This window comes from Pteropus medius, unplaced genomic scaffold (genome assembly GCF_902729225.1).
Source record: "Pteropus medius unplaced genomic scaffold, Ma_sr-lr_union100, whole genome shotgun sequence".
In the NCBI taxonomy this organism is placed as follows: Eukaryota; Metazoa; Chordata; class Mammalia; order Chiroptera; family Pteropodidae; genus Pteropus; species Pteropus medius.
In genome coordinates this window covers 1387720-1410079 of record NW_024346824.1, presented here as the reverse complement: position 1 = coordinate 1410079, position 22360 = coordinate 1387720, and the positions used below count along the sequence as shown (strand labels likewise).

Genomic DNA, 22360 nt, shown 5'->3' with positions numbered 1-22360 from the left:
TTGGGGTAGTTTTGCCTGTAAGTTTATTTAAACTCCAGTTTCTACGCTTGCATCTTGCAATGTCGGTATGGTATATATAAGTGCAAAAGAAAAAAAAAAAACTCAACAAAAAATCCATGCAGGTCTAAAGCACAGAGTCTGACGTACAAAAAGAAAAAAAAAAACGTTCAGTATTGATGTGTGTGACCTTTGTTGTAAATTACATCTGTACTGTGAATGAGAAGTTTTTACAAGTATAATAATTGCCTTTATTACAGCTCTGGCTGAGTGTTCAGCCTGAGGATATTTTTTAAAAAAAAAAAACAGCACGTTGGAATAAATTTGAAAATACCAACATAGCCCTGCTTGTCTGGCTCATAGTTTTTCTTGAGAGTCATAGAATGCCAGAGTTGGAGGGACACTTGTGCTTCAAGTGCTCATTTTACCACAAAGCAGTCAGCCCAGAGAACGGAAGTGACCAGACCACAGTCACACAGGCCGGAACTCTTGTGACCCATGGCTTCTAGGCCTGGAGCGGAGGTCCAGAGCCATCTCCACGTGGTTTGGAGTCTACATTCATTTCCTAGGGCCACTGTAATGAATTATCACATAGTGGGTGGCTTAAAACAGCCAGAAATCTGAAATCGAGGTGTCGGCAGGCTGCTTTCCTTCTGATTCGATCCATGCCTCTTTCCTAGCTCCTGGCAGCTGCAAGCAATCCTTGACATTCCTTGGTTTTCAGCTTCATCACTTGGCTTTCTTGATGTTTCTCTTCTCCCTGTCCCTTCTAAAGACATTCATCAGTGGATTTGGGGCCCATCCTCATCCACGATGATCGCATCTCGAGATCCTTAACTTAATTACAACTGCAAAGACTTTTCTTCCAAATAAGTTCACTTGCATAGGTTCTGAGGATTAGGACATGGACTAAATTTTGAGGAGCCACCACTCAAGTCTCTACAGAATAAAACATGGAATCAGATCATGGCATGGCTACTTACTGCCTGTGTGATCTTGAGCAACTTACCCAACCTCTCTGGGTCTCCATTTCCTAATCTATAAAGTGGAGAGTTGTTGCGAGGATTAAATGAGATGGTGCATGGAGGTGTATAGAGAGGGTAGCTAACTGTGTTCAAGGGTAGCCTTGAACACAGTAAGCCTTCAACAAATGTCCTCTGAGTAGGCCTCTCACAGGATCCTGAGGTTACAAGAATGAAAAAGACAGGTATGGGACCCCAGCTTTTGTACTCCACGCTGATTTGCTGAGTGTCGATGAGGTACACTCATTGAGTGGGATACAACAGGTAGTCCCACTCAAAGAGCTTCCGTTCTAGCAGGAGAGGCTATCCTTAAGCAAATAATGACATTGTTACTCAATTGCTGGGGCCAGAGTTGCTGTGGCAGAGAGAACAAAACCTTTAGCCCAGAGTGAGTCTGAGTCACCCTAGAGACCTTTCCTGGAAAACTCCTTAGGATAGGTGAAGAAGGAGAAGCTACAAGAAGGAGCAGCTGAGGAGGTCAATGGGCAATCCGAGCGGTCCTCCAAAGTGTAGTTTTTTCCACACCAGCAAGCAATTCAATTCTGACACTATCTGCCAGGAGACAGCACCAGATGCCACAGGGTAAGGGCTCAGTCCCACAGAACTACCCGCTCCACCCCCACTTCAGATACCAATCAATCACAAATCCGGGTTGTCACCTGTGCTTCTCATGGACCAGCTACAGATCAGAGGTCCCCATGACTCCTTCCTTGAGGTTGATTAATTGCTAGAGTGGCTCAAAGAACTCTGAGAAACAAACATTTACTTACACTTACTAGTTTATTACAAAAGGATCTAACAATAAAGAGTCCGAGCTTTCTCCGAGCACACCGTTCTACCAGCACCTCCATGTGTTCACCAGCCCAGAAGCTCTCCGAACTCGATCCTTTGGGGGCTTTATGGAGGCTTCGTTACATAGGCACCACTGATTAAATTGTTGACGGTTGTTGACTGATTCAGCTTCTAGCCCCTCTCCCCACCCCGAGAGAGTCAGGAGGGTGAGAAGTTCCAACTCCCTAATTACAAGGTTGGTTCCCCTGGCAACCAGACCCCTCCTTAGGTTACCTAGGGGTTTTCCAAAAGTCGCCTCATTAACATAACAAAACATACTTTTATCACTTAGGAAATTCCAAAGGTTTTAGGTGCCCTATGCCAGAAACAGGGGTGAAGACCAAATATATATTTCTTACTATAAATTACAATATTGCAGTCCTCAGGGTAAAATACTGCTGGAAGTTTCGCACTAAGAACCTGAGAGGGTCTGTTTGTTTCAGCAACAAGGGGATCATTGCTGACTTGGGGAAAAGCTGGCCTAGCACAGTGCCTGGCTCCTAGTAGGCACTTCATAGATACTGCTGGGTGCGGAGGCAGATGGTGATGGTTAAGGATTGATGAGGAATTCTGGAAGGGAGACAGCAGATCCTGACACCTGCCCAGGGACCTGGGGTGGAGGGCAGAGGAGAGCTGGGACAGTGGCTGGATGGGGCATGGGGTGCAGGAAAGAAAGGCTTGAGTAAGTTCGGGGGGCTAATGAGAAGGAGATGCTGAGAATCAAGCCTGCTTCATTAAGAGGAGTTGCAGACACATCTCCAGCGATGACTCAAAGGAAGAGGTGCAGGGGAAGTCGGTGTGTCTGCTGCTTGGTGACAGGAAGTCAGCATTCCTGCAGAGAAATTTTCTCTTCGAAATGGAGTGAGGCCACATGCTGAACTGCTGGAGATGGGGAAGGAAGCAGCAGGGGAAAAGATTTGGAGGCTTGAGTGGGTGTGAATGACCTTTGAAGGGAGCAGGAGAAAGTCCACCAGGGAAATAGAAGGCTCCCAGCGACACTGAGGGCTGGGTACCACTTCTGCTCACTCGTTTGTTTGCTCCAGCAGCCATGCTGTGGGCATGGAGAAGGCGGCCAGGTAGATTCATCCAGGGTTGGGGTTTTGCCAGGCCATGGGACAGAAGGACGGTGGGGTATAGGAGGTAAGAGCATTGGCAAATGAAAAGATGAAGTCATGGACCACTGAATTCACGAGCTGAGAAGGAAGTAAATGGGGGCAGCTGATAAGGAGAAAGGCCAGCAGTCAAGTGACAGATTTGGATGAAAACAGAGAAAAAAGGGTTATGAGTCGTCTTAGCTCGTTATTCCAGAGATGGAACAGTTGTGGATGAAGCTGGCGTTGACCTCAGGGTGGGTGCTGAAGCGGAGCGAAAGAGAACACCGCTGGAGAAGAAGAGGCCAGGAAACGAGTGTCCAGCGTGGTGAGCTGGCTGTGCAGGTGGCAAGTGGGGTCATCTCTGATGACTGCAGGGCTTCGGTGGAGATTCAGGCCGTGAATACTGGGTGCATCTGTCAGACTAGATGCTGTCGTGCTGCAGAAACCAGCAACCCAGAAACTCAGGGGCTGGATACACCACAAGTTTATTTTTTCCATGGCCACATGTTCGATGAGAATCAGTAGGGGAATTCTCACCCTTGTCACTTGGAGATCCAGACTGATAGAGGCTCCATCTTGATGCTCTCATGACCTCGGAGGCAGATAAAAAAAAAAAAAAAAAGAGCTGTGGTACCTTGCACTTACAGCTCAGCACTCATAGCTGGAAACAACAAACATCCCTCCAGTCACATTTTATTGGCCAAAGCAAGTCACATGGCCAGGCCTAATGGAAGAGACTGGGAATATTTGTAACAGCCCTAGCGACAATCACACAAGGTTAGGACTTCTTGGAATCTGAAGTGCCCAGGAGACGAGCAGATGTCAGAGGTGGGATAGTGAGTGGCAGGATGGCTTTGGCCTCAAAGGTGCTAGCTTTTTACAAGCAGTAAGAAAAACAAGGGTCAGGAAGAGGCCCTGGAGAGCAAAGATGGCACCTGGCATTAGAATCACAGGCTGTGGAAAGACGAGGAGCAAGTCTTTGGGGAGAGCCTGGGTCTCGGTCTAGGCCAGTGGGAAACTGGAGTCCCAAACAGCCCCAGAAGAAGAAGAGCACAGTATGTGCCAGGCCCTGTGTCCAGCATTTTACGATGTTTGGTCCTTAAAACAACCCAGGAAGATGAGAGCTACTGTCTCCATTTTCAGAGGAGAAAACAGAGTTACAAAGGGTGCTCACCAGCCAAAGGCACGTGGCTAGTTAGAGGCAGTGTGAGGACTGACTCTAGTCTGACTCCAGTGCAGCTCCTCCTCTCTGCCCTGTGCTCTTGGGTAGCCTCCTTCTGCCCAGAGACTAGTGGGACAAGGCAGGCCCAGGCTGGGGCTTCTTTCTGGCCACTGCCTGGTTTCTTAGCAGTGCTATCTGGCAGCCACATAGAGACCCTGTTCCTGAGGCTGTAGGCACAAGGATTGACCAGCAGACACCAGGGCTTGGATTCCCACACTTGAGAGAATGAAAAGTACATGTGAATTCTCTGAAGGACCAGCCACCTGTCCCCTCCCACCTGCCACAGGGCCAAAGGTTCGCACATGACTGCCACCAGGCCTCCCATGGCTGCTCTCTAAAGGTCACAAAGCACTTTCTCTTTTGGAGCGAGGAAGGATGGGCCACACATCCTCATTTTATAAGTGATGGGTAGAGCCCAAGATCATACCCTGGCAAGTGGCAGGGCCACCAATTCCAGTTACACCTGACCCAGAGCCTCAGGAAGGTTTGGGCTGCTGTCTGGTACTGAGGCCCTAGCCAAGCTTTGCCAGGCTCCAGTTCAGGGTTGGGCTGGGCCTGCAAGGCTCGGAGACCCCGCCTTCACCCCTAGGCCTGGACACTCTCTGGGCTCAGGACTTGGAGTCCATGTTCTGTCCTAGAGACTCCCAGAGCCAGGCCACTGCAAGCAGGACAACTTCAGAAGGCAGGCCAGCTTGAGATGGGCATGAGCAGAGAGAAACAGGAAAAAGGAAGAGTCAGGGTACAACATAGGGGAGCCGAGGGGAGAGCAGACCACTGCACTGTGTGGGGTCATCCTGGAGATCCTGGGGGAGGCACTTATCACCTTACCATCTTTATAGAGGAAGACTGGGTTCAAACAGGTGAGGCTGCTTCCCAAGGTCATAGTGGTAGCTGGCAGGGCTGGAATTTAAAACCAAGCCCCTACATTTGCAAAGTGGTTGACTTCCTATGAAGAGAGAATCTGGGCCTCTTTGCTAACGAGCAGCCCTTCAACTTGGGTTGAGTTTGGGCGACCCCAGCACACAATCCCATCAAAGGGTCAACCACTATAAGGAGACTCAGCTGCCAATTACCCCCTTTTATAAGGGAGGAAACCGATGTCCAGAGCCAGGAAGAGTTTGGTCCAAGGCCAGGGCTAAGATTCCCAAACCCTCGGCGGGGCCACCTGTACCATCACTCCCACCCCCGCTACTCCTCCTCCTCTATCCCCAGTCTGAGTTCACCTGCCCAGCTCTCCTGCCAGGCTCTGCCTTTTTAGGAAAGGGAAAGAGCTGCCCTGGTGGCAGGCAGGCGTGTGGGCAGGCGGCCATGCTAATCCACAAGCTCTCGGCGGCTCTGGTTACCGTGGTTTGGGGCCCGGGTAGCCCGGCTGGGAGTGTCAGCTCAGCCAATGGGTGCCGCCGGCCAAGCTCCCCTACCAGAGCCATACAAGGCCTTGCTTCAGCCCAGTCCTGAGCCGACATAGGGCAGCTCCAGGGCCAGCACCTGCCACGCCCGTGAGCCTGCCAGCCCGGCACGTCCTCGGACTCTGCCTAATCCAGCCTGGGAGTAGGCAGGGCTGCGGTGCACGTGCACCAGGCCCAGGGCTTCCCAAGGTCAGGAAGGTGGCACTGCCAGGGCAGAGGCCAGAATCAGGACAGGGGCCTAACCAGCAGCGGGAATCCCAGCTGGGGTCAGGGGCCCAGGCCTGGTTCGGGCTGAGCCATCTCTTGACGAGATGCACTTTTGGTCTCATCATCCCTTTGGCCTGACTGGCCACCTGTCCTGCCCCTTCCACCTCTGAGAATAGTCCCAGCAAAGTTAGTATCTGGTCCCTTCTGGGGTCTTCCCTGAGTCTGAGCCCCAATTCATATAATAATCCATCCTGGGTCTAAGGCTACGTGCACCTCTCAGAATTAGGGGTGTACATTAGTGTGTGTATGTTGTGGGAATTGTATATGCTTATGTCCCCTGGTGGGCCTTGTGTGGGCCTATTGTCACTGCTATGGTCTGGGACTGGGATGATAGAAACAGGTGGGACAGGCAGTCCCCCCGCCAAGAAGAGCCCATCTCATCTGTCAGCTCATAAGGCCTCTAACTTAACGCTCACAAGATCCCTGGGAAGTAGGAAGTCTTGGCCCGTTTGAAAGGCAGGAAACTGAGTCACAGAGAGGTTATTAGCCCAAGGTCAGGGTGCCAGGATTCAATCCCAGAGCAGTCTGACTCTAGACTACTGCACCATGAAGACATCCTCCTTTGGGAATTTCAGATCCTAGAGGGGCAGGGAGCTGCTACTTAAAGAAAAGCATGAATGGAGGAATGAAAGTCACTATAAGAGATAAGAGGACCCTTCTTTCCTGAGTGGAATAGAGCAACCACCGTTGCCCAGGCCATGGCCACGGCTACCAACGTATGCAGCAATTCATGTGGAACTTGCCTGGCCACCACTGACAATGAGATTTGTCATGGAAGCCACTGGGTTCGAGCAGCTTTGTGTGTCCTCCCTGGGCCAAGTTGAACTTGCGGCCAAGACTGCAGTACTCTACAAGGCCACCTGGCAGGTGAGGGAAACATGCCGGCATGGGGGGTGGCGGGCCGGGCTGGCATTGGGTTCTATTTGCTCACCCAAGAAAGAAGGAGATAAATATAGACACAAGATTACTCAGACAGCCTGGGAAAACCTGCTCCCAGCCTTGACTTCAGCCCTGGCCCATTCTCGCCTTCACCAGCCTGCCCACTCCGCGCCCGCTGCCAGGCCTGCCTGCCTCCTCCCAGGACTCCCCACCTGGAAACCTGGGGACAGGCCTACCTACCTGCTTTTTGGGGCGGGACAGAAACTGAGGCCAGAGAGAGCAGTGTGCTTGTCTCAAGTGTCACAGCAAGTTAGGAGGAGACAAAGCTAGGGTGGCGCCTGGCATTAGGAGTCATTTTTTCAGGCCCAAGCATTATAGCAGTCCAGACTGTCACCACATCTGGGAGATGGGTGTCTGGTTCACCCAGCCCTCAGTCTCCTCGGGCCTGCATGTAGGCCGAATTGGAGACCACCTAACAGAAAGGAGGAGACATGGCGGTCTCACGTACAAGGAGATGCTGGCCTAAGCAGCATATGTAAGGTTTGGGCACTTGCACTCTGGAGCCACACTGCATGGGCTCAAATCCTGGCTGGGCCATTTTTAGCTATGGGACTTCAGAGAAGTTACTTAACATATTTGTGCCTCAGATTTTTCATCCCTAAAGTGAGAATAATAACAATTATTATTCTATGTTATGAGAGACTATAAATATGACATTTGGCATAATATATATTATATGCATACAATATAATAATAACAGCCTAATAGTGGCATCGGCCTCCTAGAATGTTAGGAGGATTAGATGAGTTACTACATGCAAAGCTCTTACACAAGCACCTGGCACAGAGCAATTTCTCTATGCATATTTATTATGATCATCCAGCAGAAGCAGGTGGGGGATGGGGTACAAGGGGCCTGGGTGGGCAGCTCTGAGGCTCCCACCCTCCAAGGGAACAGCCTGGTTCTGGGCTCTCCAGTGCAAATCTCTGCTGTGCTGGGGCTCCTACAGCAGCTACCCTCCCTCCTTGTCCTACCTGACAGCTTCTAGAATCAGGCAGAAGATTTGAATGTCGGCTCCACCACGTACAGGCTGTGTAACCTTGGGAAAGTGACTGGCCCGCTCCAAGTTTCAGATCCCATTTTTATCCCTCCCGGGATTGATATGAGGGTTAAACAAGGGAATATGTGGGGAACATCCAGCTCAGTCAGGCAATTGGGCTCTCTATGCTTAATTTCACGCTCACCTTCTTCTCTTGCTTCCTCCAATGGTTGTAAGCTCAGGTCAAATGAGGCCACACCTAGGTACGTGACCCTCATAATGCAAAGGTCCTCGAGTATGGGAAACATGCACCGCCCCCCACGTTGTGCATGAGCGCAGGTCCCTGTCCACAGGCCTATAGGACCCCTAGGGATTCATAAATGCCCCCCTGCACTCCTCATAGGCTCATGTATGTCCACACAGGTGTCCATGCCCCCCCATGCGTACCTGCACACACACAGGTCCATGCACATAAGGACACATAGGACACGGCCATGCACACATATGCATGGGCACAGAGAGGCGGATGACCGCAGATGTGCTTCTGCACATCCTCTCCAGCACGCACGCTCCCACACTCACACTCAGGGGTGTCCTAGCCCGGCCCGGCCCTAAGGTGGCCGTCTTCATAGCAGAGGAATGTAGACAGCTGAGGATGCTCTGCCAGCGGACGTGAGGGAGAGGCCCAGGGGAAACCACACGGGCAAGAATCTGGGCAGGCGTGCCAGGCTAAGGTGGGGCCCTCGAGTGCCAGGAATTGTGTGGCGGGGGAGGGGCCATGTGTAGACACTTGCTCTCCAGTTTCTCCCATCACCCCATGTCCTCAGAGTCTCTGGGACTTGGAGGTCAAAAGGTCCCACAGACCATCATCCTCCACCCAGGCAGCAAGCAGGTTCTACCTTGCTGGGGGGCAGGGCCCATCTCTCTCCAGGCTGCATTGGCCTGTTCTGAGCTATGAGGGGCCACGCTAGATGGTCTTCTTCAATGGGGAATCAGAAGAATCTATGACCACAGAGCTACAGGAGGAGGAGTGTTGTCATTAACTCCTGTCAAGGGAGATGATGGAAATGATGTGGAGGTCACTAGAACTCTTCAGTGGGACTCATGGTGACCCAACAGCCACTGTGTGCTAAGGCGCTTGCATCTAATAACTCCCTGAATGCTCCCCAAGGGGACCCTGCTCTCATTTACAGATGTGGAATCTAAAGTGCAGAGGTGGGTAACCTACCCAGGTCCCAGAGCTGGCAGACTCCGGAGTCCAGTCTCTAACCACTGTGCTGTGTGGCCTCTACACTGGGCACGCATCACACTCTGGGGAGAAGTTTGCAAGTGAAGCCTAAGCATTGCTAGCAGCATGAAAGGCACTGTCGCAAATGCAGGGAATCGTTAGCCCCAGGTGGCAGAGGGGCCTTCCCAGGCCCCTGCAGCATCAACAGGTCACAGCTGTGCTGCCTGTGGGTAAGACCACCACACAGGGAAAGGCCAGGCTCAGAGCCATCTAGGGGTTTAGCCCTCTCTGTCAGCACCCATCATTGGGGACCAGCTGAGGCTGGGTGGGGGCCATGCTGGGGTACCTTTTGAGGGCAGGTACAAAGGTAGAAACGAGGCCTCTGTAAAGTCAGCTTTGGGGTGGGGAGAGGTCATCTCCATATCCCCTGCATAGAATGTATGGCCTAAGAAGGACAGAAGCCAAAGAGTTCCAGGACGGACTGAGCAGAGGGAGGGGTTGGTGAGGCGCCCAATAAAGACTTGCTAATTGCAGAGTCCCTGAGGCTTGACACTGGTGACCTCCTATTAAAGACCTCCAGGCCAACTAGGACCCCAGTGTACCAGCCCCATCTGTTTGCTGCACTGAGACTGGAGTGGGGCAGGGGGCACTATGCCCTGGCATCCAGGACCTTGTGGTTGAGGGAAGGGGAAAAGGAGAGAGTGCATGAAAAAAAAAAAAACCCACCCAGAGGGTCCTCCCTACACCCTATTGGAGGCCCTGCCTGTCCCCCCTAGGCTCTACCCATAGATATGGCCATTTAGTTCCTGGGGAAGTTAAAATGGGAAAATGACACTGTAGTCATGGAAAGATCCAGGAAGCAAACCACATACCTAAAGCCACCCAGAGTAGGAGGGATTCTGACTCCAGCTTCCACTGCTCCTTCTGAGAACAGCTTGAAGTGGAGTCTCGGGACTTCACGCTGTACTGGCCAGGGCTGGCCATGTTGGCAGCACCCAGCAGCCTTCAGCATCCAGCCCGCCCCTCCAGCCCAGAAGGAGGATCCACACCTTTTAGGAAAAATGGGGACCCTGTCCTATGGCCTGAGTTCCCACTGCTCTGCCAGCACTGGAGCGTGGCCTGGGGCAGATGACTTCACTTCTCTGAGCCTCGGTTTCCACAAGCTGAGATGCCACCACTCAGGGCTGTTCTGATCATGAGACAGCACTGCATTTAGAAAGATCCAGGCACAGCCTGGCACTCAAAAGAACTCGGCGTGGCCATCTGTAGCTTCCAAAGGCTTCTTGAGGCCCCTGTGTGCCTTTCCAAAGCACTTCTACACCTGAGACCTCATTAACCAGCACAAGACCCTGGGGAAGAGCAAGACAGCCAGTGTCACCGTACTTGTCAGATGGCAGACCCAGACCCAAAGAGGGTAGTGACTTGGAAATACACAGCAAGCTGGAGGCAGGGCTCAGAGGACTCACGCTCTGCTTCCTTCTCCCACACTAGCTTCAATGTGAAGCCACCCCAACCCCAAATAGTGTTCCCTGGGCAGCCTTAAGGGTCTTGCTGTGGCTATGTGGCCTCTCTGTGCCACCCACTGGCCCTTCCAGAGCTTTACTCCTCCTGGGCAGCCCTTCCCCCAGTCTTTTCCCTGTGACATATGCAGGGGTCTTGGGCTGCCAGGACCATTTAGAGCCAGAGCTCCCAAGGCTTGGAGACTGGGACCTGCCTCTTGAGGTCTCCTAGAATCCCCAAGGCAGAAGCTGAGACCTGGTTCCCGGTGCTGCGGTGGAGAGCAGGGGTAGGGGGGCGCACGTGGCCGTGCTACCCGGGCGGTGATGTCAGGACCCGCCGCGCCCCGGTCCCAGCACGTTCGTTTCTCAGAGAGGGAAACAAAGCGTCCTGCGCATTCCTGCGCGCTGACTCATTGCTGTCACGTAGCGCGCTGCTGAAGCCACAGCTTTGCCCAAAATTGGTCGGCAGGCGAGGGCGGGCCCAGCAGGGCACCCAGCAGGTCCCCAGCTGGCTCCCTGCTCCACGCTTGCAGCGGCAGCTTTGTGCTCTGTCCCCAGCCAGAGGATTTCCCAAAACAGGCATGAAAGGAAGAGACAGAAGAGACCCCTGCCGGTTCTGCCAGGGCTGGGGAGGGAGGGTCAGGCAGCAGGGCCACCGCGTGGGAATGGGAGGGTGAGCAGGGTGCTGGTGGTGAGCTGAGGGTCGATCCGAGCTCCAGAGCACTGCTTGTCTTTGAGCTTCAATTTCCCCATCTGCTAAATGAGGATGTGCAGGGCACCGTTGTAAGCACTAGATAAGAGCTATTTCACCTAATTCTTACACCAACCCTATGAGGAAGTTTCTAATCACATTTTACAGATCAGGAAATTGAAGCAGGACACTGATTTTCTTGAGGTCACATACTAATGAGCTGCGAGCTAGGATTTGAACCCAGGTTTTAAGGTTCCAGAATCAGCATGCATCCCTTATATGCTAAAGTGCACAGTGCAGTCTGGCACACAGAATGTGCCATTCCTGGTCCCTGCCTTTTAGTGGTTAAGACAAGGTCTCTCACTTCAGCTCATCAAACCTCCATTCATTCACCTATAAAGTGGGTGCCTGCGAAGGCCGCCCTCCTGGGGTGGTCGGAGAAATTACAAGTGAGCATCCAAGTATATTGATGGAAGGAAGAGGAAAAGGTGGATTTGGTTCAACAACCCTTCCTCCCTGCACCCCTCGTCATCTGGGCCAACATCAAAGTACTGAGAGAAGCCAAGCTAAGCCTGGTGTCACCAGCCAGGCCAGGCCACACTGGGAAGGGCCTTCTTAGGGCAGCCACAAGGCTTGGGAGCACTGAGCTGCCTGAGCTTCTTAGAAAAATGAAGCAGAAGGAAGATTCCTACTATGATCCCTCTGTCAGCCTGGCCTCTTTCCCCATGGCAACCTGGTTTCAAAGAAGGGGGATCCCTTTGGATCAGAGGCCTGCCCTGAGTTTGCAGGAATGAGGTAGCCAGCAGGTGGCCTTTTTCTCAGGTGGCCAGACTGGGCAGCTCTTCTCCAGGCTGTGGTATCACCCACCAGAGGCTCATCTGAGAGTCCAGAGAATGCCCTGGAAGGACTGGTTTGGGTCCCACCCGTCCTGCACCTCCACAGCACAAATGCAAGCTGAGCCCATTTGACCTCAGGAAAAGGTTAGCTCCTAGCTGGGTATGCAAGGCCTGTGGTCTGGCCTCCAAGCTCCCGTCTCATCACTGAGTCCCTCAAACTGTTCACTCCAGCTTCCATGCCACACTCTTCCAAGCCACCAGCCTTTCCCCAGGCTCTTCCTAATACTTGGAATGCTTTCTGTACCTTCACAGCCTGGCTTGAACATCTCTTCTGCTGGAAAGCCTTCCTGACCCTCCAGGCAGAGACAAACACTCCCTCTTCTGGGGTCCTGGAGCTCCCTGTTTATCTTTCCCATTCAGACAACACAGAACCAAGCACAGAACACACACTGGTCCTTTGGCCCAGAGTTTTCATTACAGGCCCTCTACACTCCCAGGTCCTTATCCCAGACAAACACCAATGCCTTTGGGGCCCCTTTCTCCAAATCCAGCCTGGGCCAGAGACCCACAGACCCAGCCCAGTTCTGACACAGAGCAAGCTCAGAATGTTTGCTGCATGATGGCAGAGGGTACAATCTTGCTCCCTGAAGACCTTTCTCTTCTCTTCCTGTCTGTGTCAACTCAAACAGCTTATGCAGCCTCTCTGAACCTTATTCTCAGGCCCTGCCCTGCCTTGCCTGCTTTCCAGGCCCGTTTGAAGGATCAGATGAATGAAGGCAGAGAGACTGTTTGGCACGTGGGCACATCTCTCCACGTAGCTGTCATTATCACCCGGTCATTATTATGAACCTGCCTCGTGCCCGAGGCTTGGGTTTCAAGGCTGGGTGACAAGCGAGCAGACAGGTGATGAACTCAGAAGCAGCCACAGCCCCTGGCTGACTCAAGCTGACAAGACATCAGGAGAAATGATTGCTCTATGGTCAGCCTGAGATAGCCTAGCTCTGGCCCTCCCTTCCCCACCCCCAGGATTCACCCAAATCTGAGGCCATGAGGCCTTCCAGGCCCATTCAGGGCCTCTTATCTGGAGAGATAAAGGCCCCCTCCTCTTGGATGGCGCATCCATTCAGGTGGCTGCTGTGTGACCTTGGCAACCCTCACTGTCTCTGGACCAACCTTGGGGAGTGCTGAGTGGGGGGCAGGCAGTGGCCTCACAAGCTCCTAGGCATGTCTTCCAGGCAGGCATGGTGGCAGGTGGCAGAGGGGGTGGAGAGTCCCCTGCTGCTTCTGGGTCCCAGAGGAACAGGTCCTGCTTTCTTCCTCCCTGATATCTGGCCCAAGGTGGTGGTATGAGCTTTCAGCAACCCAGTGACATCATCTTCCTGAAAGTCTGGGGTTATCATTTTTATTTGAAACATGGGGAAACTGAGACCCAAAGTTCAGAAGACCTTCATCCAAGGCCACACAGCCAATAGCTAGGACACGTGTGTATGGATCCACAGCCAGCGTAGTCAGGACCCTCATTCTCTCGTGGAGTCCTGCCTGATGATGGCTGCCTCCCTGCCTCCCTAAACCTCCCAGGACACCAGCTATGCGCCAGGAACTGGCCAAGAAGCTTCAGCTTCTGAGATCCTCATATGAATTCATAGAACAGAGGAGGAAGTCAAAGCTCCGAGAGCTGGAATTGCTTGGTTCAGGTCACAACATAAGAGGTAGAGCAAGATTCTGTTCCCTATACCCCTGTTCTGTGCCCTGTACCAGCTGCTTCCCCAGTCTGGCAGGGTTTCAGGATGCCAGCAACACCAGGCTTCGGAGAACCTTCAGGGAGAACCTCTGGTCTCACAGACACCCTACGGCTACGGATGGCCAAAGAGGGGGTGTGCCTGACCTGCCAGGGTGGGCCCATGAGGCCTGCCTGGGCCGGAGGCTCCCTGCCAGGCTCAGATGAAAGCGTGAGGTCATTGGACCATCCCAGCTCCCTGTCTGATCTCGCTACTGTGACTCAGCCCTGCCTTACCCAAACCTCCTCCTCCAAGGGACCCCAGCAATGGCCTAGCCTGGCCTGGGCTGTCCCCACTGCCTGCTTGCCTGCTCAGGGCCTCCCACCCTGAGTCACTGCTCACCTCACCAGCCGTCATACTGCTCAGTGCATAAGCAACTTACTCCTCTCCCCCGAGCTCCCAGAGTTCCCACTGCCAAAGGCCCAGGAGCCAGGCTGAAACATGGGGGCACTTTTCCTGCTTCCCTCCAACTAGACCCCCAGGACCTGCTTCTGGGGACTTTCTGGCCCTCACAGGAAAATCTAGAATTGAAGCCAAGGGTTCATACTGACCCGATTTCAAATCCCAACTCCTTCGTTGCTCAATGGATGACCTCAGACAAGCTACCTCAGTTTTCTCAACTGAAAAAAGAGGATAATGATAATAAGCTGCATTTCATGGGGATTCTATATGGGATCAAATTTGCCAGGATAGAATTTAAGAATGCAGCCGTGAGGCAGGCAGATCTAGATTCAAATGGCTACGTGGTCTTGCACAAGCCCCTTTACCTCTCTGGGCCTCAGGCTTCCTGATCTATAAAATGGGAATAACAAGACAAGTGCCCTCTTATCGTGATTTTTAAAGGTGATAATATATGTAAAGTGTTCGTGTAGTGTCTGGCACCTGGGACCAGACAAGCGTAAATGTTTACAAGGATAAACAGTAGCTAAGATTAATTCTTAAAGTGCCAGACACTTAGTGAGCCCAGGATGGTTTCAAGGAATGATGGAGAGATAGGAGTAGATGGTCTAGCTCTTCTTCTGATGATGGACTAACATCAGGGAAGGGCTCCCTGGGCATTGAAGCTGCAGAATACCCTCTGCAGGCTGAGCTCCAAATTTCCCTAGGTGGTTCCAGAAGCCTCTTTATGTTGCGGCAGACCTCACGCTTTATAGTCTCCAGAGCACCCACAGAGCCTCTCATTTCATGGAGGATGAACTGATGTTCAGGCAGGAGGGAGAGCTTGACTGCAGTCATCCAGCTGCAAGTGGAACTCAAGCCTGTAACTCCACATCTCCCTCTTCTCAGCCCAGGAGCCACCTTCCTAAACCCAGGACACCCTCACCTCTCTGTCTCAGAGACAGCAAGCACTCTGGGATACTCACAGAGCTCATCTGCCCACTGGAGGCTCTTCGGAGCCCAGTTTCCCAAACTCACTTGGCAACAGCATCCCACCTGCTACCAGTGTTTTCCTTGGAACATACTACGGGAAACACTGAGCTGCGTGGCCACCGACCCATGAAGCCTTTGTCTTTATCTTATCCCACTGTGTCCAAAGTACAGCTCCTTGAGTACAGGGACCTGGCGAGGTGAGCTTGGGCTGGGGCCAGTGGAGGAAGAGTGGACCTAGGAAAAACTTCTCTGACCTCCCCATTTCCAATTTAACAGATATTTATTGAGCATGTGATCTAGACGAAGGGACAGAGGCTGGAGGAGGTCGCATAGGTGGAGAAGGGCAAGAGAACTGAGAAATGGCACTGACCCTGGAGTCAGACACACCCGGGTTTGAATCCTGACCATTACAAGTCAAGCTAGACAACCTTTCAGAGTCTGAAGCCTCATCTGAAAATGGATGCACTGACCTAGCTCGAAGGTTATGCTGCAGGGACTGAGAACAAGAACATGAGTATGCTCTGTATTGATTAGGTGTAATCAATAACAATGGCTACCGCTGATGGGGCTCTCACTCATTTATTTTTTACCACAGCCACATTACGATGATTATACCCATTTTATAGATAAGGAAACTGAGGCTCAGAGAAGGAGAAAAGGGCCAATGTAATATAGAGATGGCTATAAATGAGAACTTAGCTCAGCTCGATGCTGAAATCAGAGGCATTAAGCACTAGCCTGTCCTCAGAGACATAAGATAAGACCTACACAGAGGTGGCTATAAATGAGAACCAGGTGGGTGTTCAGAGGAGGGTCAGCTCTCATGCCTTAGATGGAGATGGAAAAGCTTTCTGGGGGAGGTATCACTTGTGATGGGCCTTGAAGGATGGGCAGAGTAAGTCAAGTAAGAATAGAAGGAGCTTGGGAGGCCCCATCTTGCACAGAGATGTTAGAGGCAAGACAAATCTGCAGTGTACCCAGGGAGTGACAAGCCCTGTGGCCTTGCGGACTAAGGCCTTAGGCACACAGATCAGCATTGGTTGAATTAGGAAGGAAAGATAGTTCAGTCAGACCCCAAGCAGACTGATGCCAGGGTGGACATTAGGGCTTGGTGAGACACTTCACTCTGACACCAGGTCGTGGATGCAGATTTCCAGCTGAAGCCTGCTTTTCAAAGGAAGGCAGCTTTGGCCCAAATCTCAACACACTTCTTATCTGGTATGGCACTGCATGGTGTGTCAAAGAAAATGTAGGAGAGTAGAACAAGCCAAGGTGGCCGCATGCCCTTGGAGGAACTATGTGACCCCGAGCAGCATAGGGACCACTCATTGGGAATTTAGCCCATGATGTGCAGATGACAAAATTTCTAGTAACAACATTCAAACCTCAGCCACCAGCAACACCACACATACATACACACATATACCACTCCTTTCCAGAAGTGTGTCTCCACTGAAAGACCTACACATATCCTGCAGCCCAGGGTGAGGAAGGGAAGACAGAGATTGGCCGACAAAGCCCTCCCAGGCCAGACAATGGGCCAGACCTTCCATTGGCCCTGGCACAAAGTCTCCCAATAGCCACGAGGTTTTTCTTCTTAGACAGATGTGGCCTCTGACACTCAGGAAGGTTAAACCAAGGTGCGCCCTTGGTCACATGGCTAGGGACCCCAGACTGGCCTACCCATGCCTTATACTGCCTTTGGCCTAGCACAGTGCTGGACACTTATTCATAGGGGGATGAGCGTGGGGGTGGGATATGAGCTTGAGTCACAGGGCTTTGAAGCTAGCAGCTGGATCCTCCAAGCCTCAGGTGGGCTGGCCCTTGACTCACCCCCACACCCTGAGCCAGCTCCAGGCAGCAGCTTCAGCTTCCTACTGCCCCTCCTGCCTCCCAAAGCCCAGCTGGATCCCTCTTGGGTCATTCGTGGGCTCAGGATTCTCAGGAGCTGGGCGGGAAGGCCAAGGCCTTTAGGCCAGGAGGTATCCCAGGCACACCTCTGCTCAGGAATGTTAGCCTGGAATCACGCGGGAACCCCAGGCTTTGCCTGCCTGCTGGGCACCAAGTTACCTTGATGATCTAGGCACCAGGCACTTATTTTTAGCTGACACTTACTTCTAGAATGAAGTACTGTACTTGTGCAGGGCCCGGCCTCCTGGTGGCTCACCCCTTCCCAGAGGGGAAAGGCGGCCTCTTGGTGGTGTGCTGGGTGTGCCTTGGAAAACATGGTTTCTAGGCAACAGAGTGGGTGTAACTGAAAAACTGCCAGCTGCACGTCTTGGCTGGTACTGGCGATGGGATGGAGAAGTTTGGGGTTCCAGCCCCTCCAAGTGCAGGGGCTTAGGCCTCAGAGAGAAAGAGTCCAGCCATTCTGAGTTTCTAGGATCCAAGCCTGGCAGGGCGGCCTCCGGTGGGTTCTTCCTCCCAAATGGACTTCAGTTTCCTCATCTAGGTATAGGCCAAGGGTCTTTTCCTCTCTGCCTGCCTGCCTGCCTGCCTAATTTTTTTCCTTAAAGATTATCTCAACTCTTCCCTTTTAGAACATTTTGAAGATGATATTGGGCAGGAAAAGGGACCTAGACCTCCCCCATCAGAAGGGATAACTATGCAAAGGCAGGCTTTGTCTGGTGAGACAAAGCCATCTTGTATTTTGCATTTCACTCTAGCATTGGGCACAAACCATGTGCTAGGCCCTGAGGTGGTGATTCCAAAGAAAACCATGCCTCGGTGAGCTCGTTGTCTCAGTGAGGGGACACACCTGTCCCCAGGAAATAACCGAAAGTTTCCAGGACAAGTATAACATGCCATTCAAAGCTTTTCCAACTTTGACCCTTCTGATCTCTCCAATCACATCTTTCATGCACAGGAAGCGGGTTGTGTATACGTATGGATGGAAGGATGAATAAAATGTTAGATAATGGATGGATGGAAGGAAGAAGAAAGGAAGGAATGAAGGGAGGGAGGAAGAAAGGGAGGGAGGGAGGGAGGGAGGAAGGATAGTTGGGTAGATGAATGAATGAGGATACAGGGAGTTGAACTGGTGGATGGATGAATGATGGATAGATAGGTGGATCATTGGTTATATGTGATATAAGCTGTTGGTCCCATAGCAGATGAGTATAAGGAAAAAAGTTTTAGCCCTGCCTCTTGTTTATAGTGTGACCCTGAGGACGTCATTTCCTCATTTGTAAAGTGAGAATCCGGAAAGACTTTGTCCGTAAAGTGAGAATCATGAGCCCAGTGTGCCTCTTTAGGTATGTTGTGGATATCCAGTGAAATAAAAATGAACCGTCCATACCTACCTAACGGCTGGAACCAGGCCTCCGCCACAGGCCTCGTAGGCAGGGCTACCAGCTGTGCTTTGGCTGTGGGAGTGAGACTTTCCCAGCGGATGCAGGTGGGAGGCTCCCTCTGCTCCTGGGCTCCCCACTTTCCCAGCCTGGTAAGAGAAGAGAGGGGAGTCCTGGAGAAGAGTTGCTGCAGGAAGGCTCCCCGTGGTCTGGCGAGTTGGGAAGCACATTGGGAGCACTCAGGGTTCAGGGCTAGGACTTTGGAGTTATACACAGATCTGCCTTCTACCTTGGCTTTGCCACTTTCTAGCCGTCTGACATTGGGCAAGTCATAAGCTTCAGTTTCTTCATTTATAAAATAAGGACTAATTAAGATACCCACTTCTTCAGTATGATGTGACAGTTAATGGAGATAAAGCATGTAAATCACTTAGCACAGTGCTGGGAATATATTAAATACTCAAGAAATGCATGTTTACCCCATACCCTTAAAAGGCTAAGTGGGGAATTGGGCCCTTAGGCCTTTGGAGGTAACTCGAAACCTTCAAGTCCAGAGACTTCTATCCCGGATGCTGAGTCCTTGAGTCAGACGTCTTATTTCGAAAAGTCCAGCAGAACTCACGTGGCCTCTTGACAGGGTGATTTGACTGAACAGTTTCTGCTTTCAGCTGAAATTCCAGCACTTCTGTGGGCCTCGCTGACCCTGTCCTGATTACCCTTAGATTAATAACAAACGGGGCACATGAATTATTCCTTCAAAAGTACAGTTTATGTGAAAGATATAAATCTTTCCGAATGGGCTGAGGCAGAGGGAGGAGGAGTAAGAGGGTGTCCCCTGAGGGAAGCCTCAGAGACCAGTGGAGCTGGTCCCGCAGGGCTGAGGCTGCCCTTGCGGAGACCCAGCGTGGGGACAATGGTGTGGGCGGTGGCAGGCCCTGCTGGCTCAGGGTGAGCTGTGGCTCATGGCAGGAGGCCCAGACCACCCACCAGAAAGAGGCCCTGGGGCTGAGTGACCCGAGGTCCGAGTGGGGGCAGCTCTGACCTACAGTCTTGGGGACGAGTGCTGATGAGGCTGTCCAAACCCTATCAGTCTCTGAATCCCCAACCCAGGCTGACTCCAGGGCCAAACCCTCCTCAGCTCCCCATTCCCTAGGGCTCCAGACATCTCCCCCTGGCCAGCCCCATCTTCCCAGCTGCTCGCTCTACTAAGCCGCGGGCACAGCGTGTGCCTGCGACCAAGACACTGTGTCCCTTCAGGGCTGCAAACAGAACTTTCTGAAACCTGGAGGAGCCCAGTGGCAAGGGGGAAATGACTAGGTTTCCAGATGTGAGAGAGCAAAGGGTCCTAACCTGGGAACGAGAGCGATGCAGTCAGTCTGCAGGGCTTACATTTGGGTCACTCTAAAGTTTTCCAGGGAAGGGATGCAACTTGCCCAAGGCCACACAGCACGAGCAGCAGAGCGGGGACAAAAGCTCATTGCTCCTGCTATACCAGGCACCTGCTTCAGCCCATGCCTGTCCTTTGGGACAACATCACCAGGACATTTAATCCTCACTCCCGTGCATCCTCCATCCTACACAATGTCCACAGCTTGGACAGATGCTCGATGGACCCATACTTACTCTTAGTGCAGGAGTGATAGAAAAAGCTTTGGGGTGCGTGGGAAGAAGGCCTAGCCCCATCCCAGTGCCCTGGCCCATCCTGGCAGCCCTTCTCAATGGACCCAGAGTCTCAGGCTCAACTTGGACCCCTGGGAGAGCTTCACTGTTGTGCAGAAAAGGATGAGGCTAGATTAGAAGCCAAGAGAACATGTCTGGCCCCATCTCCGTCTTGAAGAAGTTGCCCCTCCTCTTGGACCTCCGTCATCTCATCCAGGAAATGGGAGTGAGGACGGGAGAGGATTTCCAGAGACCAGTTTCAAGCACCATCTCACCAAGAAATACACCTCAACTGCCCTCTTCTGCCAGCCCACCCACCTCATAGCTCTCTCCCTCTTGGATGGAGCTGGCACCGAGCAGAAGTGGAGCAAATTATTTTGTGTGCGAAACAATTCCTTCTAAATCCTGACGGGGTAACCTTCAGGGAACCCCTGTCTCTAGACCTGCAGCCTTTACTAGCCCAGACAGGTAGCAGGGCCAGATCGGGTTGGGGAGTACGGCAGGGCAGCTAGCTGGTTGGGGCAGTATAATTGAGGTGGGGGTGGGCGTGCAACCAGGCCAGCCAGAAGGGGCAGAGGTGATTGTCAGGGCCCAGGCTAAGCGCCCTAGGGGGCTCGGGCTGGCTATTTTTAACTCAGCTTAATTTTCTCTACCTGTAAACCAACTCTTACCAGTGGGGTAACGTTCCCGGAATGCTTTCACCCCCTACAATCTGGGCTCACTCAGGTTCCCGGGCCAGGCCTCTCCATTTCACAGAAGCCCTGTTTGCCCAGCTCAAGCTGAGGGCAGAGAAGGAGAGAAACTGGAGTGGGGCACAGTTCCCTGCACAGACCCTGCCAGGCCGGGCGGCGGCTCCTGTCCTGTCGTCACCCTCCTTTCACACCAGAGAGGGATCCTGTCTCCTGGTCCATTTAATTCTTCTATTATGTTTCCCCGACTCAGAGCCTCTGGTTCCCTATTGTCCTGAGCAGGCACTTGGCATTTGTGTAAAGATTAGACACGTTAGAACCTTCGCTCTCACTCCCGATGGTCTTTCTCTTTTCCTTTCTCAAATCCGAGTTCTTTCTTTCTGGCTGCCCTCGGCTTCCTTGTCCTCCCTCTCTCTCCCTACCTGTCTTTATCTGCCTCCCTGCTTGTTTTCCTCCCCACCCTGACCCCCTCCTTCTCCCCGCTGACCTGCTTTTGCCTCTTTCTTCTCTTCACAGTTCAGTGGTTCCAACTCTCTATCCACCCCCTTCCCCCATCCTAACCCTGCTTAATTCCGTATTTATATTCTCTCGGAGGCTAATAGAAATGACTAGGAGTATTGCTCACCTCATTCCAGAAATACTCTTCTAAATTCTTAGAGAGGCGCCATGCGGGGGAGGGCCGTGAGCACTCCAGGGGGAGTCACTGTTTTGCCGGAGAGACTGAGATCTGAGATCCGAGATCCGAGATCCGAGATCCGAGTTCCAGAGCCAGCTTCGCACCTACCAGCTGTGTGACCTTGGCCAGGCTCCATTTCCTCCTGGGCAGTAGTAGAGCGGCCTCCTGGGGTCGTGATGGAGAGGAAATGAAAGTGTTCTGAGCACACAGTAGTTGCCCGGAGATGTTTGTTCTGCCTCCACTGCAGCCTGACCCAGCCTGAGGGAAGGAAGGTAGCACTGACAGGTCTCTCCCTCCTTCAGCTCTGCCCTGTTCTACCAGGATCTCTCTCTCTCTCAATCTCTCTCTGTCTCTGTCTCTGTCTCTGTCTCGTCTCTCTCTCTCTCTCTCACACACACGCGCGCACACACACACACACACACACACGCGCGCGCGCACACACTCTGGATACACTCTAGGAAAAAGTGAAATTGCCTGTCGCTTCATGGTCATCTAATTCTCCCTTCGTAAATGTTTAATGACCAAAGAGTTGATGAACACAGAAACTAAAAACTGGGCAGCCTGTGGCAGGAGCAGAATGCTAGCTCCAGGAAGCACCTTCCCCCACCTGGCCTTTTTTGCAGAAAGTAGCCGCTGAGGTGAGCCAAGACATCCTGTCATGTCCAAGACAGGAGACCTTTGAAGTGGCGCTTCATGTGTGTGCCCACGGGCATCTTTCTGAAGGATTCTGAAGCCCCCTTCTTAATCCCCACGGAGCCTGTGAGCCGTCCTGTTAAGGACCAACCCTCCCCTCAATTCTATCTTTGTTTTGCAAATAAGGAAACTGAGACCCAGGAGAGATACCCTTGGCCATGGCTGCAAAGTTGGATAGGTTCTGGAAGGGACC

The 22360-nt window shown here is 52.4% G+C and overlaps 1 long non-coding RNA gene across 1 annotated transcript; it reads right to left on the bottom strand.

The window, feature by feature from the left end:
- Positions 1-1780: 1780 nt before the first annotated feature.
- LOC120614036 (uncharacterized) lies at positions 1781-21851 on the bottom strand. Its single transcript, XR_005655842.1, has 3 exons — positions 21424-21851; positions 18463-19167; positions 1781-3380 (listed from the first exon to the last, which is right to left on the bottom strand). It is a non-coding gene; the product is annotated as an uncharacterized LOC120614036 (long non-coding RNA).
- Between the last annotated feature and the right edge of the window lie 509 nt (positions 21852-22360).